The sequence below is a fragment of the Vulpes vulpes genome, chromosome 2, assembly GCF_048418805.1.
Source record: "Vulpes vulpes isolate BD-2025 chromosome 2, VulVul3, whole genome shotgun sequence".
NCBI classification, from domain to species: Eukaryota; Metazoa; Chordata; class Mammalia; order Carnivora; family Canidae; genus Vulpes; species Vulpes vulpes.
In genome coordinates this window covers 77138759-77156203 of record NC_132781.1, presented here as the reverse complement: position 1 = coordinate 77156203, position 17445 = coordinate 77138759, and the positions used below count along the sequence as shown (strand labels likewise).

General features: G+C 44.6%; 1 long non-coding RNA gene across 1 annotated transcript; it reads right to left on the bottom strand.

Moving 5' to 3' along the window:
- Positions 1-3988: 3988 nt before the first annotated feature.
- On the bottom strand, positions 3989-7250 carry LOC140597891 (uncharacterized). Its single transcript, XR_011999889.1, has 2 exons — positions 7005-7250; positions 3989-6813 (listed from the first exon to the last, which is right to left on the bottom strand). It is a non-coding gene; the product is annotated as an uncharacterized lncRNA (long non-coding RNA).
- Positions 7251-17445: the final 10195 nt, after the last annotated feature.

The following is a 17445-nucleotide window of genomic DNA, read 5'->3' as shown; positions in this document are numbered from 1 at the left end:
TGTCATTTGCTGTATTTTCAAAATCACCCTTGAGTTTTCTCTACTTACTGAGGTGTCAAGGGACAATGGAGCCACCCCTTAGCACATTGAAGAATTGGCAGAGATTTCAGCCACACAGTTCCAGGATTAAGAAGTGCATCGCCTCATGATCTAAGAGGTTGCATAAACTGCCATGCAGATGACATCTGGAAAAGTAGCTGACCACCAGAACTTTTACTGACTGATCCCCACCCAATAAGGGACACGATCACTCTCAGTAGATGTGTGACAGGGGAGCAAGTTACTTAACCTCTCTGAGTCTAATCTACATCATCTGTGAAGGAAGGATAAACAGTACTTTTCTCAAAGAATCGTAGTAGGGTGACTCGAGGTTTAGAATTAGATTCATGGGAAGATTAAATGAGCTAATACATGTAAAGCACTTAATACAGTGAAGCCTAACAGAAGAAGCATTCTGCTTTCAACAAATAATAGCTATTGTAATGATTAACAGTGATACTTTCACAGCGTAAGTGGAATAAAATTAGATACCCACATCACTGCCACAGCATAAGTAATTTCTGGCCCCAGGCGAAGTATTGACATATGTAACATAACTTACGAAACATTACATTTCCCATCTACCCCCAAACTATTTTAAAATGCTGTGAAATTCTTGGATGAAAGAAATTATAAAAATGTAAGATATTATTAATCCAAAGGGAAAGTTTATCCTACAGAGCCAGACTTCCCTAATGACTAAAAGTCATCTTCGGAGTCGCCTATTTTATTATCAGACTGAACAGTTGGCGGTATTGAGCACAATTACAGGTTCTGCTTTAAAAACCAAACATTAATTGGATTTCTGAATGCCATTTGAACTATGGAGAGAGAACTCTTCTAGCTTTAAAACCTACTGACTCTCAGCCTAGCACAGGAGTTTTAAATCTTTGGTAGTCTCCTAATGGCTTCAGGTAAGCCTGCAACGAAGGCATTAGCTTCTCAGCGGAGGACGGATGCATCAAATACCAGCCGCATAGGGATGCCATTTATCTCTTTATCCAATTGTGCTAAAATGACTCCCCTTTGGGGGAAAAAAAATCTGTCTGATGAGAGAGTGCTGTAGGGGAAATTCCAGCGATTGTCACCCTTCCTAAACCTCAGTGGTCAGAGCTTAATCTGAAGACAACCCAGAAGTTCCTGTATTTACCTAAACTCCAGTGAGTAACCATCTGCCTCCTTGACTCACATGGCTCCGTTTCTAGAGAGACGTATGTTCAAAGACTGATAGATCAAACAGCCAAAAGTAATCAAGAAGGAATCCAGCCTCCAAGATGTATCTCTTTTTTAAAAAACGGCTGTGAGGATCCAACTTATAACCCAGAGACACGTTTCCTACCTCCTGTTTGTCGCCCCAGTTCTCTTGGACCCCGTGTTACTCTGCTGTTCCCATTCACTAACACTGCCCCCCCCCCTTCCCACAAAATGCTTCTCCATCTCATTCAGCTCTATGTCTCTCACTCGGTATTTATCACATTACTTTGATTTGTCTCTCTGACTTCTTTTCCCATAACCTCCAAACTGTGATCTTTTTTTTTTTTTCTTTGCCCATTATCCAGTTCTGTATGATGGACGTCAAGGGATTCGACTGACAGAGGCGAAGTCTCCACAGGGATCAAAAATATCCCATCCTAATAAGGGCTTGATGTTTGGTCCTCTGACCTGCTGAACATGATACTGGGGTTTAGGGTACTGTGGGTGTGGGGCGTTATTAAAGTCCCTGTTGATTGCATTTGGTCCCAGTTTGGACACAGCCCCCTAGTCCTCCGTGGGGAGGAATCATAATGGCACAGGCAAGGAGGGGTGGAAGGGAAATGTAAGTGAAGTTGGCTGTGTGGATTCTGATAGAAGCTTAGAAATATGGAAAACAGCATCTGCCGTCAGCGGAGGTGCTGAGGAAGGAGAAAATGAAGGGGAGAGAAAGGATCAGGAGAGAAAAGGGATGATAGTGAAGAAGGTAGAGCGTCCCAGTGGGTGGGGCAAGAAGGGGAGAAGAAATAAAGTGCAGCGAGAGGTGAGCGACCCTTCTAGAAAATCCAGAGTCAGCCACCTGACTGCTTCTGGCAGTGGTCTCTTGATTCATGGTCTGGGGGAATGGCAAAGCTCACCAGGGACAGGTGATGCACCTGAAGCAGGTTTCCCACAGGAGAGTTGGGACCGTGACCAGGAATGGTTCTTGGCTATGAATAGCTGCATGGGCCTCCTAGGAGTGTGGTCCCGGATAACGCGCAGTTTTGACACACTTCTCTGGTACCCACGCCCACTTCAACACGCCTTCAAACATGCCAAGGTCTCTGCCTCCGCTCCGGAGCCGTCCAAGCCCAGAACATCTGCTTCTGTGGCTGAGCTAATAGAGATTGAGCTGAGGTTTACTGGAATGAGAAGTCACTTCTCATTCCAAAGTTGGTCAAGACCCTATGAGTGACATTTCCAAAGACTGTCCACCTCCCTCCTCCTCCTCCTCCTCCTCCTCCTCCTTCTTCTTCTTCTACTTCTTCTTCTTCTTTTCTTCTTCTCTTTCTCTTTCTCCTTCTCCTCCCCCTCCTCCTCCCTTTCCCCTCCACCCCTTCTTCTTCTTCTTCTTCCTCTTCTTCTTCTTCTTCTCCTTTAAGGTTGAAAGAAACCTTGGAGATTTTATAGGAAAACTTCCTCCCTTTGCAAATGAGAAAATCAGGGGCTGAAGTGACCACTTAAAAAGAAAAAAACAAAATAAACTCTTAAAAAAATTTCATAAAAAAAAGAAAAAACAACAACAACAAATTATTTCTGAGGTTTGATCCATAGTTTCCCATCTTGGAAGAGGTAGAAATTGAACCCTGGTGCCCCCAGGTTGGTTAACAGGATGGCACTAGTGATGAATGACAGAGAGTGACTTCCATTCCCACGATGCTTTCCAGTCCTCAGGATGACATAGTGATGGTGGGGGGGGGGTGCATTTCACAGATGAGGAAACTGAGGCCAGACCATTAAAAATGTACAGGTGACAGGGTTCGGGCATCATATTCCAGATGAAATGCTGCGCCATGCCAACAGGTTTTTGCCTCTGACTTGTGTGGATGGTTTTCTTTACCTTCCTTCCAATCTGTGCTGCTATTGAAGTTGAACCCTTCAAAGTGGGGCCACTTTGCCTCATGGATGCTTAGTTTTCACATTGACCACAAAGAGGCCTTCCCGGTGCCCACCCTCCGTAGAGCCACTCGAAGAGGCAAACGGCCCAGTAGAGGGACCATTCCAGAGTCAGGGAGGCGATGAGGGTAGAATGGGGAGTTGGAAAAGAAACCTTCTTCCCCCTGGGCATCCCCCTTGTTGCTTCCTTTGCTTGCTTCTCCCTGGGGTCGGGGGCGGGGGGGGTCCTTTGGTGCCCACCTTGATGGGAGCATCAGAAGGAAGCTGATGTGGCCTGGTGGCACCCACACATCGACACGCTGCTGGCCGATGGGCTATGCTCCCTACGCAGGGAGGCCCAGAGGGCTTCCTCCTCCGGCTCCACCTTCCACTAAAACCCCTTCCTGAGCAGGCACTGCCTACATACCCCCAAGCACTAGCCCATGGAAACCTCGAGGGGCGTCTGGTTTCTAGCTCCTCTGCTAACACTTTCTGCACCTGTGATAGGGTAAAAGCCTTGACAACGAATACATCAAGATGCCCAGCATCCCCCTCAGCAGCACCTTCTCCTGATCCAGAGGATCTTTGGTCTTTGGTGGCTCCTGGTACCCCCCTCTGGGAACCACCCAGGGCCTACACTTCACCAGGGACTGTTCCAAAGTTCCCCAGGTGACCCAACCCGACATTGAGATACATCCTTCCTCGACCCTCCCTCCATGGCCTGCGTCTCCCAAACTCTCTCCTTTCTCATCATCCACTCCCCCCACCCTCCACCCCTGCTATTTTTAAATCAGCAGAGCACAGAGCACTTTCCTTCCCGGACAGGCACAAACGAGGGAACGTAATATAGCTTTTTTTATTTTTCATCCTCCTCGCAGCCCAGCATAGTTTCAAGACAGCTCAGCGCTGGTGGCGGGAAGCGCCTCGGAGCACGGGAATCTCATCCAATAAAACCGGCCTGTTGTTTTTGGATCCCACGCTGTGAATTGATTTATTGTTCCAAGTGATGAAAAAAGGTGTTCGGAGACTTGGAGGGGAGTTTCGCTCGCCCAGGTGCCCCCGCAGTCAGCCAGCAGCCTCCCCAGCCACTGGGGCCCAGGCAGTGCGCGGTTATTTTGGTAGCTGTCAGCGGGAATTGGCTGGAGCCTGTATGTTAAATAAATACAAACTGCCTATTTAATTATTTAACAACAAGAACAAACGTCCTACTGTTGGCGAGTGGGAAACAGCCAACACTCAAACTATGTAAAATCCCATCTTGTTCCCATGATGCGATTTGACCCCGTTTGCCCCTCAGGCCTGCCTTCAACCCTCCAGGGCATCTTATCGCTGTTTTATTGGAGCTGGAACCAGAGAGGAATTGGAGTACAAACCTCCTTGAGCAAGGAAATGTTGGAGAAACAAGAGCAAGTTAACCGCCAAATGGGCTCCAAGGCAACCACTGTGTGGAAACTTCACTGGGGGCCACTGGCTAGCTCCCCCCCGCCCTTCCACCCCGGCTTCTGCCCAAGTATTGATGTTCTTGCCTCTTGGAAACTGCTGAATAGGAGCAAGGAAGGCAGGAAGTCTCTCCTTTACTTAGGAAAGGCAACAGCAAGCATCCAGCTCTTTGTTTTTGAGAACGTTGCTGTAATGCTGTGTTGGTTTTACTACCTGCTTGCAGAGGCCCTCCAGGCTAAGTCAGCCATCCAGGAGCAGGTTGAGCTCTCCTGAGCGTGTATGAACCTCCAGTGTTGGACGCCAGAAAACTATTTGATGCCAGCCTGCACCAACAACCCTTGGTATTGATCGTGTGTGTGTGTGTGTGTGTGTGTGTGTGTGTGTGTGTGTGTAAATACAAAATAAAAGCTTGATTCTGTGATACGGTAAAAGTCTTTGCCATGTCATATATAGTTTTAAATTTTGGGCCCTAGAAGACAACTGGTCAGCACTTAACATGAAGAGGATGGGTATTTATAATCAAGATTAATAGAGTCGCTGAGAGTAATCCAGAAGTAGAGGAAAGAGAAGTAGAGGCAGAGAAGAAAGAAATGACGGGGAGCGGAGAGAAAAACATCAAAACCAGGAAGCTCTGAGAGCCAGAAGCAAGTCTTGTGCTTCTTGCTATTTTTTTTTCAAGCTTAAAGGGCAGAAAACCCTATTGGAGAGCTCATCTGTGTTCAGATTTCCATTTCTACAGCATGCTGCGTTCTAAGTGGTCACTAAGTGATTGGACTTTAACCTCAGCTAACCATGAAGCCCTCCTACCTTTTGATCTGGGCTGAGACTTATGATCTAGCTTTGTGAAATTGGTCTCTTTTCAGGAAACTCCTGCCTCATCCACAGCGTGATGAACCCCCATACCCGTGGTTTCATTTCTAGATTCTCAGCAGATGCTGTGTACAGGCTGTGGTCTACACCTGCTCATCTCGATACCTCAGCTCCAAGGCCTTTCCTCCGGGCTGGCCAGGCCCTTCCTGTACGTTCTCGTGACCCCTTGTGCTTTTCCTTGGTAGCACATTCTCCAGACTAAGTATATATTCATGTGTGATTATTTATTTAACCTTTTCTTCCTACCGAGATTATAAATTGGATGAGTGGTGAGGCCATGTCCGCCCCTTATTGATGCAGCGCCTATAGACTAATCTAGGACTTAGTGATTGCTCTGTAAATATCTGTGGGATGAACGATTCTACTACTATGTGGAGAGAGAGATATACATCCATATGTGCATATGATCTTAAAATACAGGATGTATAAAAGTATGTGGTGTCGGGAATATGCTTACGGAGGATACACATAAATAGTGTGTGCGCACGCACACGTGCAATGTTTACTTGATTTCTATGAGGCTCATCTACTCATCTGTGAAGTGAAAGTTAACGTAAGGCTCTTTGCACACCCAAAATGCCAGACCACTAGAAGAGGACAGAATAATCTTTCCTTTAAGACACTGGGATGAGCACTGGGTATTATGCTATATGTTGGCAAATCGAACTTCAATAAAAACAAATGAAAAAAAAAGACACTGAGATAGAGACCCCAACAAATGCCTTACATGCTTACAGAATGCATTTATGCAAACTCTCAGCCAAGCTCTCTCTCTCTCTCTCTGCCTGAGCCAGCCCCATCCTTCAAATAGCTCTAAATTTAGGGTCATTTCCAAATATAGTACATATCCTGTGCAGTCCCATCCCTGAAAGGCAGCCATGTCCAGCCAGAAGTGGGGCTAATGCTTCTTATTAGCCCAGTTACATATCTGTCTCCCTCTTGGCTGCAGTGTGCGAGCTGATTGGGGGCCCATGTGACCGTGTTCACGTCCAAGCTCAGTAGAATGAATTTTTCAAGCATGATTTGCAAGTCACGCTGTCACATGCCTCCTGAGTCCAGCTGTGCTGCAGCTGCTGCCTCCCCTGCATCCGTTCATCTTGCTCTTGGATCAAAAGCATGAGCACGTTGGCCTGAACTGATTTGGCCTCAGCCCAGCTGTTTGTCCCCCCATTGTCATCAGGATGTTTACAGACCTGCTGTTCTCGACGTTCTTGTTTCATGATCGCACTTGGGTCTGAAGAGTATTTGGCCACATGGCCCTGGCCGATGCAGGCCATTCGGCTGGCTCTTCTCTGTGATTGAAACTTGTCGGAGGCATTTGTTTCAAATGTTCCTTTCCGGATAGGCACCTGCATATTTCTACAGTGATAACAAGAAGAGGGACTAGGGCTGTATATTTTGTTAAAGACAGGTCACGAGGGTCATTTTTGGCCTATAATTTTATGCCATGATTAGTTTGTAATTGGCCAAGAGAGCAATTTCAACAAAAATTAGAGAAAGAAATTCATCCTTCCTCCTCTTATTTGTGTTAATGGTTAAATATATGTTACCTTTCCAGAAAGTTATTTTGACTGTTCCGAAACCTGTCACTCGCCAACTGGTTATTTTATTGGCAGGAACTGTGCTGGAAGACGAGTTGGCAGTGAGTGTGATGGTGTGGAAATGAACTTATGGGTCAAACCAGGGTCCTTTGCTGGCTGACCCCTGACTACGAGAACATGAGTAAGTCATTTACTCTGTATGGAATTCCGTTTCCTCCTGTTGATAACAAGCACCATGTCTTATGGCATTAAAACCTGTAATGAAAAATATGTTTTAGAAGTACAGATTTCTGGACTCCCCTTGCCCCAAAGATCTTATTTCAGTGTGTCTGAGTGGGGCCTGAGAATCTATGTATTTTGATAGACGGCAGCACATGGCCCGATTTCCCTGTGTCTCCTCTACAAGGGCAGGGAGCCATAGAACCCATGATATTTTATATTTTTAATAAAATGTTCTTTTCTGATAAAGAAGATGGTTTTGATTTCCCAGTAGCTCAACGCATGAAGAGGTAAATTCTATCCACCTTTGATGGGCTGAGACCATAGAACTACACTGTCCGGTAGAGAGGCCGGGACCCATGCGGCTGAACGAGGGTTTAAAATGTGGCCAGTTGGAAAAAAAAAAAAAATGTGGCCAGTTGGAGTTGCGATGTGCTATGAGTGTAAAATAGGCACCAGATTTCAAAGATTTAGTATGAACAAAAGAATGTAAAATATCTAATTACTAATTTTTGTATTGATTAACATGACCTGCTCAAAAATGATAGTATTATGGGTATGATGGGTTAAAGAAAATATAAAGTATAAAGGTTAATTTCACCCGTTTCTTTTTTTTTTTTAAGATTTTTTTTATTTATTCATGAGATACAGAGAGAGAGGTAGAGACATAGGCAGAGGGAGAACCAGGCTCCCTGCTGGGACCTAGATGTGAGAATCGATCATGACCTGAGCCAAAGGCAGAAGCTCAACCACTGAGCCACTCTGGGTGTCCCTCTTTTTTCTTTTTCATGTGGCTACTAGAATATTGAAAATTACATGTATGGCTTGTATCATGCTTCTATTGAATGACATTGCTATCTGGCACGAGGCAGTTGCTTGAGGGATCAGTGTGCCCAAGACCAATAACATGGATTATTAAATAGTAGCCTTATAAAGTGACTGAGGGTAACCCTACTGGTTCTGACTGAACCCCAGCTTCCAGTTTCCATTTTGACTGGTGGAATTTAGAAGTGAAGGCTTAAGAAGGGATTGAACAGACGATTAGGAGGTACTATTTCTTAAACCAAATGGTCTGTTCTTTAATGCACATCTCCTGTTTGGCCCTACTTAAAAGTAGAAGAGAGTTACCCATTCCCATTATAGACTCAGACTCTCCCACTCTCCCAACACACTTCTCATTCTCCACTTCACCACCACCCCCCAACCCCCCGGCAACCCAACATCGGGCTGTCCCCTTGATGCTCTGAAAACTATTAAATTAGGAAAAAAATTTTTACAGTGATTCTATCCCATTACAGGGAAAGGCGTAGTGAAGTTGAGCTACTTCTATGTTGTTGGCAATAGCAAAAACCATAACCCCTTTGGAAACCGATATGACATCATGCCACAAGAGCCATTAAAAATATTCTTACTCTTTGATTCAGTAAAACCGCTCCTGGGAATAGGTCTGAAAGAAACATTAAACAGAAGCAAGATAAATGTATAAAGATATTCAATGCAGCATTATCTATACTACAAAATTAGATGCCATTTAAGCACTAATCATTGAGGAACAGTTAGGAAAATTACACTGCAACGATTCAATATAATATTATGCATTCATTCAAATTTATAATTATGAAGACTATATAGCAACATGGAAAAATGTTTACAAGATAATGTCAGATTTTATAAAGTAGAACACATAAATTGTATGTAGATTATGATTGCACGGTAACAATTTTGCATGCATATGGAAGACGTAGAAATAATGCACAAAACCAAAATCTGTGTTAGGTTATTAAAAAATAAATCAGAGCATTTACACCAGGAGGCCATGCTTCTTATGGGATCTGAAGATGGGCTCCCACAGTGTCCATAAATCAAATGAAAATATATTTTGTGTGGCTGTGCATAAAATGCATTTTTTTGAGAAGGAGAAGCACAGTTTTTATCAGATTCTCAGAGGATTTTCATTATCACCTCTCTCCCAAGTTAAGAACCAATGCTTAATGATTATTTTTTTGTTTTAATAATTAAAAGGAATCGAGATGTCTCCTCTCCAGATGCTTACTCCAGGGTGAATTGCCCAGTGGGCTTGAGGAAGAGGAAGAGCCCTTAGGTGAGAACAGATTTGACCCTGGTGGAACTTGTCAGGGAGAAAGAGTAAACCATCAGGAGGCCCCACACCTTCCCATTCACGACTCTGGTCCCATCCCCACCCAGCCACCCCCATCCTGAGTACCCATCCCGAGTACCCATCCCAGCCACCACCATCCCTTCCTCTCTCCTCCTCCTCTTTCCCCCACTTCTCTCTAAAGTTCAGTGAGTCCTAGTCAGCCAACCCTGGGTCTCTCTGGATTTTGAATCTAAGAAACACTTGTGTGAAGGCCCTGCAGGGCGAATGGGTTATGCTTTGGGTCTTTGCCTTTCAGCCTCTGCTTTGGATGAACAACACCTTAACCCAGTGGAAGGCTAGAACAAATAAGTATTCAAATACTCTAAAATGAGGAGAGGGTCAAGGCCAGATCTGTGGTGGGACACCAACTGCCCTACATCCCTCAGACCCCGTCACGGCTGCCCACCACACGTCCCACACACGTCCCGCACACGTGGAGGATTGATGTGTTTGAGGACCATTGGATGAGTCCTAGCACTCTTTTCTCTCTTCCGGGCCAATAAAAGAAAATTTTGGTCAAGGTCATTTTAAAAGAACCCTTAAAACAAAAGTCTGGCAAAGATCTTAGCTGTCAGGTAGGATTTAGGTCGTTCTTTGTCGTCCATCTGCCTTGATGATGTCTGAATTCAGTCATCCATCCCCACATCCTCCCTAGTCCAACCCAGCCAGGGCTTCAACTAAGCAGTGCTTGGGAAGACTTTTATTTCCTGAGACTCTTGCTCCCAGCACCCCATGCAGTCTCCTGGGCTTCCTCGAGCTGCAGACTTGGCCTAATTCATTGGATTGAGACTACTTCAATGTTCTATTTAGTCTATTTGCCTGTAAGAGATTAGATGTTCTGTAACGGACACCTATAAATGAGCTGAATAAAAAGAAAAAAAATGAACATTTTTAAAAAAGTAGCCCAGTAGCTCCCCCCTTTTCAGAACTGCCACCAGCATTATCCAGTGCTCACTTATTAATGGTCTCACTTCCCAGCACTTCTTTTTCCCCTGACATTTTGGTGAAAGCTTTTTTTTTTTTTTTCTATTCCAGTCTAACATTTGCTCCTTCAACTTTTCTGTCAGATTTCTTTCTTCTCTGGAGACCTTTAACCTAACCAGATACAGCCATCATAACTTTTTCTTCATGTATATTAGCCCCTTTCGTTCTAATCATAGATTCACCATTGGTCAACTTGTGGAGGGAGGAGCCACCAAAGCATCCCAGGCAGTGCTCTCTTGCTTGTCCCTAAGCACCTCCTAGCAGTGGCAAGATGATGTCACAATTTTCTTCCAGACCCATTGCCACACATCATTGTGATAAGATGTAAAACATTCTTCTTCATGACTCAAGTGACTGCAGTCCAACTTACAGTTTTCCATCTGATGACAGTGGGCATTTGGGAAGCTTGTCCCCATCACCTCAAGGTCCTTGATTATGTATAGTCGATCTTATTTGTTAAGAGGTAGATCATAACACCAGAGACAGGGACTGGGCATCGGATCACACCCTGGCCACTTTCTAGCTGTATGGCCCTTGAAGAAGAAACCAAGGCTCAGTTTCCCTTTCTGAAAAAAATAACACAATAATGGTGCCTGTTTCACAAGGACACACATTGTACATTGTGACAATTGTTGTTACCAGATATCTCTTCTCCCCTTTTATTTATCCTTGATAATAAAATCCTGGAGTTTTAGCTGGGTTCTTGACTGTCTGGAATGAAGACTATATTTCCCAGACTCCCTGACACTTAGGTGTGGTGATAGGAACAAGTTCTGGACAAAGAAATGCGAGTGGAAGGGGTATGCATAACTTCCTGGAAGTGTCTTTAAAATGAAGGTTTGCACTTCTTTTGTCCTTCACCCTGGAGAGAACTGGGGTACGATGGCAGGAGCTCCTGCAGCCATCTTGGACAACATGGAGCCTTAGGGAATGAAATCCACACCTGACGATTTAACAAACTAGAAAGAGCCTAGGTCTCTAACATAACGGAGTACCGTAACTACCCTGGACTGTTGGCTTCTAGATATTGGCAGGGGAGAGAGAAATACACTTTATCTTATTTAAATACTGTATTTCTTCTCTGTTCCTTTCAGGAATTCTAATTCTTTTTTTTTTTTTAATTTTTATTTATTTATGATAGTCACAGAGAGAGAGAGAGAGAGAGAGAGGCAGAGACACAGGCAGAGGGAGAAGCAGGCCCCATGCACCGGGAGCCCGACGTGGGATTCGATCCCGGGTCTCCAGGATCGCGCCCTGGGCCAAAGGCAGGCGCCAAACCACTGTGCCACCCAGGGATCCCCAGGAATTCTAATTCTAAAGAGGATCCACACACTTAATACATGACAGCTGTCACTTAAGTCATGACCTATGCATTTTAGAGAACCTGTCCCCTCTCCACTCAACACCCACAACACAGCAGAACTTATAGGTGCACTTTTTATAATCTAACATTTATGGAGTGTTAACTACGGCCCAGGGAAGACAAGTGCCTTACAAGGAATATCTCATTTAAACTTCTTAACAACTCCACGAGGCACATACTATTTTTAATCTTCATGTTATAGACAAGCATATTAATTTGCTAGGACCACCATGACAAAAGATCACAGACTGGGTGGCTTACGCAACAGAAATTAATTTCCTCACAATTCTGGAGGCTAGAAGTCTAAGATTGAGGTGTCAGGGTTGGTTTCTTGTGAGGCCTCCGTCCTTGGCTTGCAGATGGCTGTCCTTCACACATTCTTTCCTCTATGCTGGTGCATCCCTGGTGTCCTTTTTTTGTGTCAAAATTTCCTGTTCTTATAAGGTCACCAGTCAGATTGGATTAGGGCCAATTCTAATGACCTCATTCTAACTGAATCATCTCTTTAAAGGCCCTACCTCTAGAGACCGTCCTATTCTGAGGTGCCAGGTGTGAGAGATTCAACAGACGAGTTTTGGGGGAACACAGTTCATAATGATGAGGTAATTCAGTCGAAGAGAAGTTAAGTGATTTTCCCTAAACTCTAACTGTTCGGGTTGTTGAGGTGTGTTTCCTACCCAGGAAGTCTGGTTCCCGAGTCCTTGCAATGAGACATGACCGTGTATGGCTCCCCTTTGCACATTATCATCTATAACATATTTAGCTTGACAATAAGGCCCCAGTTCCCAGAACTCAGGGTATTTAGTGGCCTGAGTGACATTAAAGCTGTAAGCACAGATTATGTAATTACGCTTCTTTTCTGTCTTAACTGTAGTTGTCACCTGCTAACCGTACAGGAGGCCTTCACCCCACATCACCATGCAGGGCAGTGATTGTGTCTTTCTCTGGCTCCTGGGAAGACATGCCCCCTTGAACCCTCTGCTCTCCCCACCAGCCAGCACCCTCAACATGGCGCTACAAGATGGGGCCTGACCACTTCAGCAGATGCCAAGCAGGAGCTACAGGCTTCCTCCACACTGCTTAACCTGCATCTCCACATGCAGTGACCCCCAAAGCCTGCAATATTCCCAAACCCCAAGTTGCAAATCCTACTTTCAACTTTAGTCATCAATAGGAGGAAGAGTATCCCTGTGTCCCTAGCTCCCTGGGGCCTGGGTTCTGCTTTATACCATTAATGACTCCCTTCTACCCATCTTGTTGGACCCTTCTAGGCTCTTGGCTTCTATCCCATCATGGATCATTGACCTGGCATCTTCTTGAGCACCAGCCTCCCTAGAATCTCTGTCACCTTCACTGCCACAGCTTTCTCCTCTGTCATGTCCTGCTGCTCCTAGAAATGGAGAACACAGCTATTGACTTGGGGTCTAAAAGTCAGAGAGAGGGATACCTGGGTGGCTCAGTGGTTGAACGTCTGCCTTCGGCTCAGGGCATGATCCTTGGGTCCTGGGATTGAGTCCTGCATCAGGCTCCCCACACAGAACCTGCTTCTCCCTCTGCCTGTGTCTCTGCTTCTCTCTGTGTCTCTCATGAGTAAATAAATAAAATCTTTAAAAAAAAGCCAGACAGAGCTCTGTTTCCAGCTCCATCACAAAACAGGGTTAAATAAAAACAGCTGATATTAAGAGTGTATATACACATATATATGATAAATTTTCACATCAAGCGTAAGCTATTACCCCCATCCCCACCTTCTACGGATGAAGAGATTGTGTCACAGAGAGGTTAGGGAATTACCCAAAGCCACACGGTCAATAAGAGACAGAACAAGAAGTTAAATCAATATAGTGTTGTCTACAGAACTCACGTTCTTAATCATTATCTAGGTGGTCTCTGCATATCACAACTTAATTTCTTTTTTCCCAGAGAGCACACAAATGCAGACACACGTAGAGATACATACAACCCAAAGACTGGGCTTGGGTGAATCCAAAAGATGAATGAATCTGCACCTAATTTGTCAAAAATTTTGAAATACAAGGTTGAGTTATCCATATGCCATTATTTTCTATCCTGTAACTGGCAAAGCAAGAGGCACCCCTATGGCCTCAGAACTATCCCAGGCTCTTTCATATCTACTATTTCAGTTTTCCTCGAAAAAATGTTCTGGAGTAGGCACTATTATCTCCACTTTACAGTTAAGAAAACTGAGGCTTGGAGGGCTTAAGAAACCTGTTCTAGGTCACCCAGCTAATAAGGGCTGGAGCCAAGATTTGGACACACACTTTCCATACAAAGAGGTGTGCCCAAGTCATAGACTAGGTGACCCCGGCTCTCGCCATGCTGCCTTGCCATGCTGATGCTGCAAGACTTCTGAACAAGGGGTGCCAAGGAGAAATGACAGGAAAGGGCAGAGTTGGCTTAAAGATTATGTGACATTTATATTAGATTTAAAGTCCACATGATTGTATTAACACAAGCATTCAAAAAAAAAAAATTCTGAATCCCAAAATAAACTAAAGCAAATCTCAAGTCCCCCCCTGCAATTTCCCCTCCTACTTGCCAAAACATATCCAATGAAGAAACTCTACCTAGAACATCTCTAAAGTATCTGTGCTTGAAGTGAGATCCATAAAACTTGCATTTACTAAAACCCTGTCTCTGAAAATGCATTAATAATATATGGCCAGAACTTGCAGACAATGTGATCATTGTTATGGGGATTTGTAGCCAAAATATTTCGGTTTGTGGAGACTTGATTTTTACTCAGTGATGACATTTTTCTGTACAATTTTTAAGGAAAGCAGCTGTTCATCTATTTGCTGATATGCCCTGGACCACAAAGCCAACAATGATTTAAACCCAAATTGCTTTCAATCTTCCCAAGTACTTCATTTTTATTATAAAGGGACTAGCTACACAAACGATCTGTCATTCAAGTAGGAATACCCATATGTCAGACCTAGTCAGTATAATTCTCATGCTAAACCCCTGCCAGCAGTTAAAGGAGCTGAATTGTGGAGATAGAGAGCCGCATAAGGAATTGTGGGGACCCTCTCTTCAAGAAAGCCCAACACCCAAGAATTCTAACCAAAAAATCAGGTTAAGTAGAGGTTCCCTGCTGTGTTCTAGTGGTGTTGTTCACGATACACAGAATTTACATATAGGAGTAAATCCAGATTCTGCTACATACTAGCTGTGAGACCTTGGACAAGCTACTTAACTCACCTTGAACCTCAAGCTTGTCCTCTGGACATACAAAATACTTCAGTTTTAGGCTGTTGTGAAATAATGCCTAGTATAGTGTCTGGCACAAGATTGATATCGAAAATATTTTTCAATCTTTTAATCTTTCATAGTTCATCTTGAATTTGAATTTTAAATAATTTTCTATCTAAAAGGGCAAAATCTTGATTTATATGCATTTCTCTGGGAACATATCTGTTAACCAAAATAAAGAGAAGTCCTAAAATTCAATAACAGATACCAACAACATCTAAAATTCTATTATAAGCTTCCAGGTAGTGGTTACTGGAATGCCTCAGGGTTAACTGCCCATTTGCTACCCCTTGCCAAAGACTTACGGGGTTGTGAAGTTTGCTCACTATGAGGTGGGCAGATCATCCCTTCCACCACTTCACTGCACATCAAGAAGAAAATGTGGGTTGCCCAAGGCCAATATTTAATCCAAATGAGTTGAATGACTATGGGCAAGGCAATATTCAAGGCACTGAGGACACAAACATAAATGAGACAAGATCCCTGCTCTTGAGGGGCTCCTAGGCTGGTGGAGTGACAAATGGATAAGCAGAATTTTTGATGAGCTGGTCAACTCTGTGATTGACAAGTGAACAGGGAGCATTATGGGCCTGGAGAAGCTAGCAACAGCTTTCTGGAGGAGATAATGCCTGAACCAAACCTAGAAGAACTCATCCATCTATCTATCTACCCATCCATCCATCCACCCACCCACCCATGCATCCATCCACCCACCCATCCATCTGTCCCTGCATCCATCCATCCATGCAACCATCCATCCACCCGTCCGTCCACTCACCCACCCATCCATCCATCCCTTTATTTAGAGAATATATGTGAAGTGTTTACTATGCCCAAACATTGTTCTAAGTGTTGTGGTTAAAGTGTTGAACAAGCAGATAAAGCCTCTGCTCTCATGGGAATTGCATTCTGCTGAAGGAAGAAAGAAAATAAATAAGCAAACAAACATGTAAAGAGTGGAGGCAGCAATGCAAAATGCTAAGAAGAAAATCGGGAGTGATGGAGGATGGGGGCATGGAGCTGGAGGAGACTATTTTGGGTCAGTGTCCCAGAGAAGGAAATATTGAGTCAAGACAAACCACACAGAGATCCAGAGTTAGCACATAAGGCAGAGGAAACAGTAGAGGCTCTTAGGTAAGAACCAGATGGATCTAACCATAAACAAAATAAAACAAAGCTTAAAGAACGTGCTAAAAGCCAGCGTGGCTGGAGAACAGGGAGAGAGGGAGAGGATGGTTTGAGATGAGGTCAGAGAGAACCATCTCTTTGTCCGTGAGTCACGGCAAACAGTATCCTCAATGTAATGGGAAGCCACTGGGGGCCGTAGCCAGGAGAGGACTGTGATCTGATTTCTGGCTTTAAAAGGTGATTGCAGCAGGAGTTTGGCAGCAGAAGTCCAGAAGAAGGCAACTCTGGGCAAGGGTAGAGAACGCTCCTTCCACATATGTGCCTCCTTGGTCGGTGTTGCCCTCTTTCGCCTCCCCCTCCTCTCCTTCCCATCCCAGCATTGCTCTTGAAATGGCATGAGGTCAGGGTCAGCGTACAGAGTCGGAGCCCTAACAGACGCCACTCCTTGGCAGGGCTCTGCTCAGGGATAATAGCTCCTACTTTCAGAAATGTTGGCCCAATTGCTCTGCTTCTCATGGAACAGCAATGAGACCTTAAGCATATGGCCCTCCTGCATTATTTGCAGGGTGATCACCATGATTCTTTGTTTTACCCCAGATTACTTGATCTTAAAAACATCAGGCAAATATCTTTATCTCCATGAGGAAATTGATGCACAGAGGGGTGAATCAGGATGCTCATGGTCACACAGTTAGTTGGTGGTAGACTAGAATCCCCAGTCCTCCGACTCACAACCCGTGTTCAGCCCACAGTGGTTCTCCATGGGGCACTATTGACATTTCGTGGGGATAGTGCTGGTGGTGAGCAATTCTTCACTGTGCTAGACTGCCCTACATATTGCAGAGCACATTGAGTCTCTGGCCTCCACCAGTAGCATCCAGCTGAAAAAACTTGTGACAGCCAAAGAGGCCCCCACATATTTCGATTACCCCCCCCCCCCCCCAGGAAGGCTTGGTACTGCCCCTGGTGGCAAACAGTGGAGCTCAACGCTCTCTGGTATAGGTGAGAAAACAGAGGCTCCAGAAGCAGAAGGCACGTAGCAACTGCTCACACAGTTGCTGTGCAGGATTTAAATAGCTGTCATTAATCTTCTCCTCCAGCCTTATCTGCTGAGCACAAGGATGCTGACTTGTGCATGCTATTCATTTCTTAAGTCATTCAACAGAAAGTCCCTGACTGCCTAGTAAGTGTGCTGTGCTATAGGCTGAGGACGCGATGTCGAAGAGCAACATGACTTCGGGGAGTCTACAGCGTGGAGAGGAGGGGATGGAGCCCAGGAAGCTAATGTGCAAACTATAAGGCAAGGGTGGTAATGTCAGGAT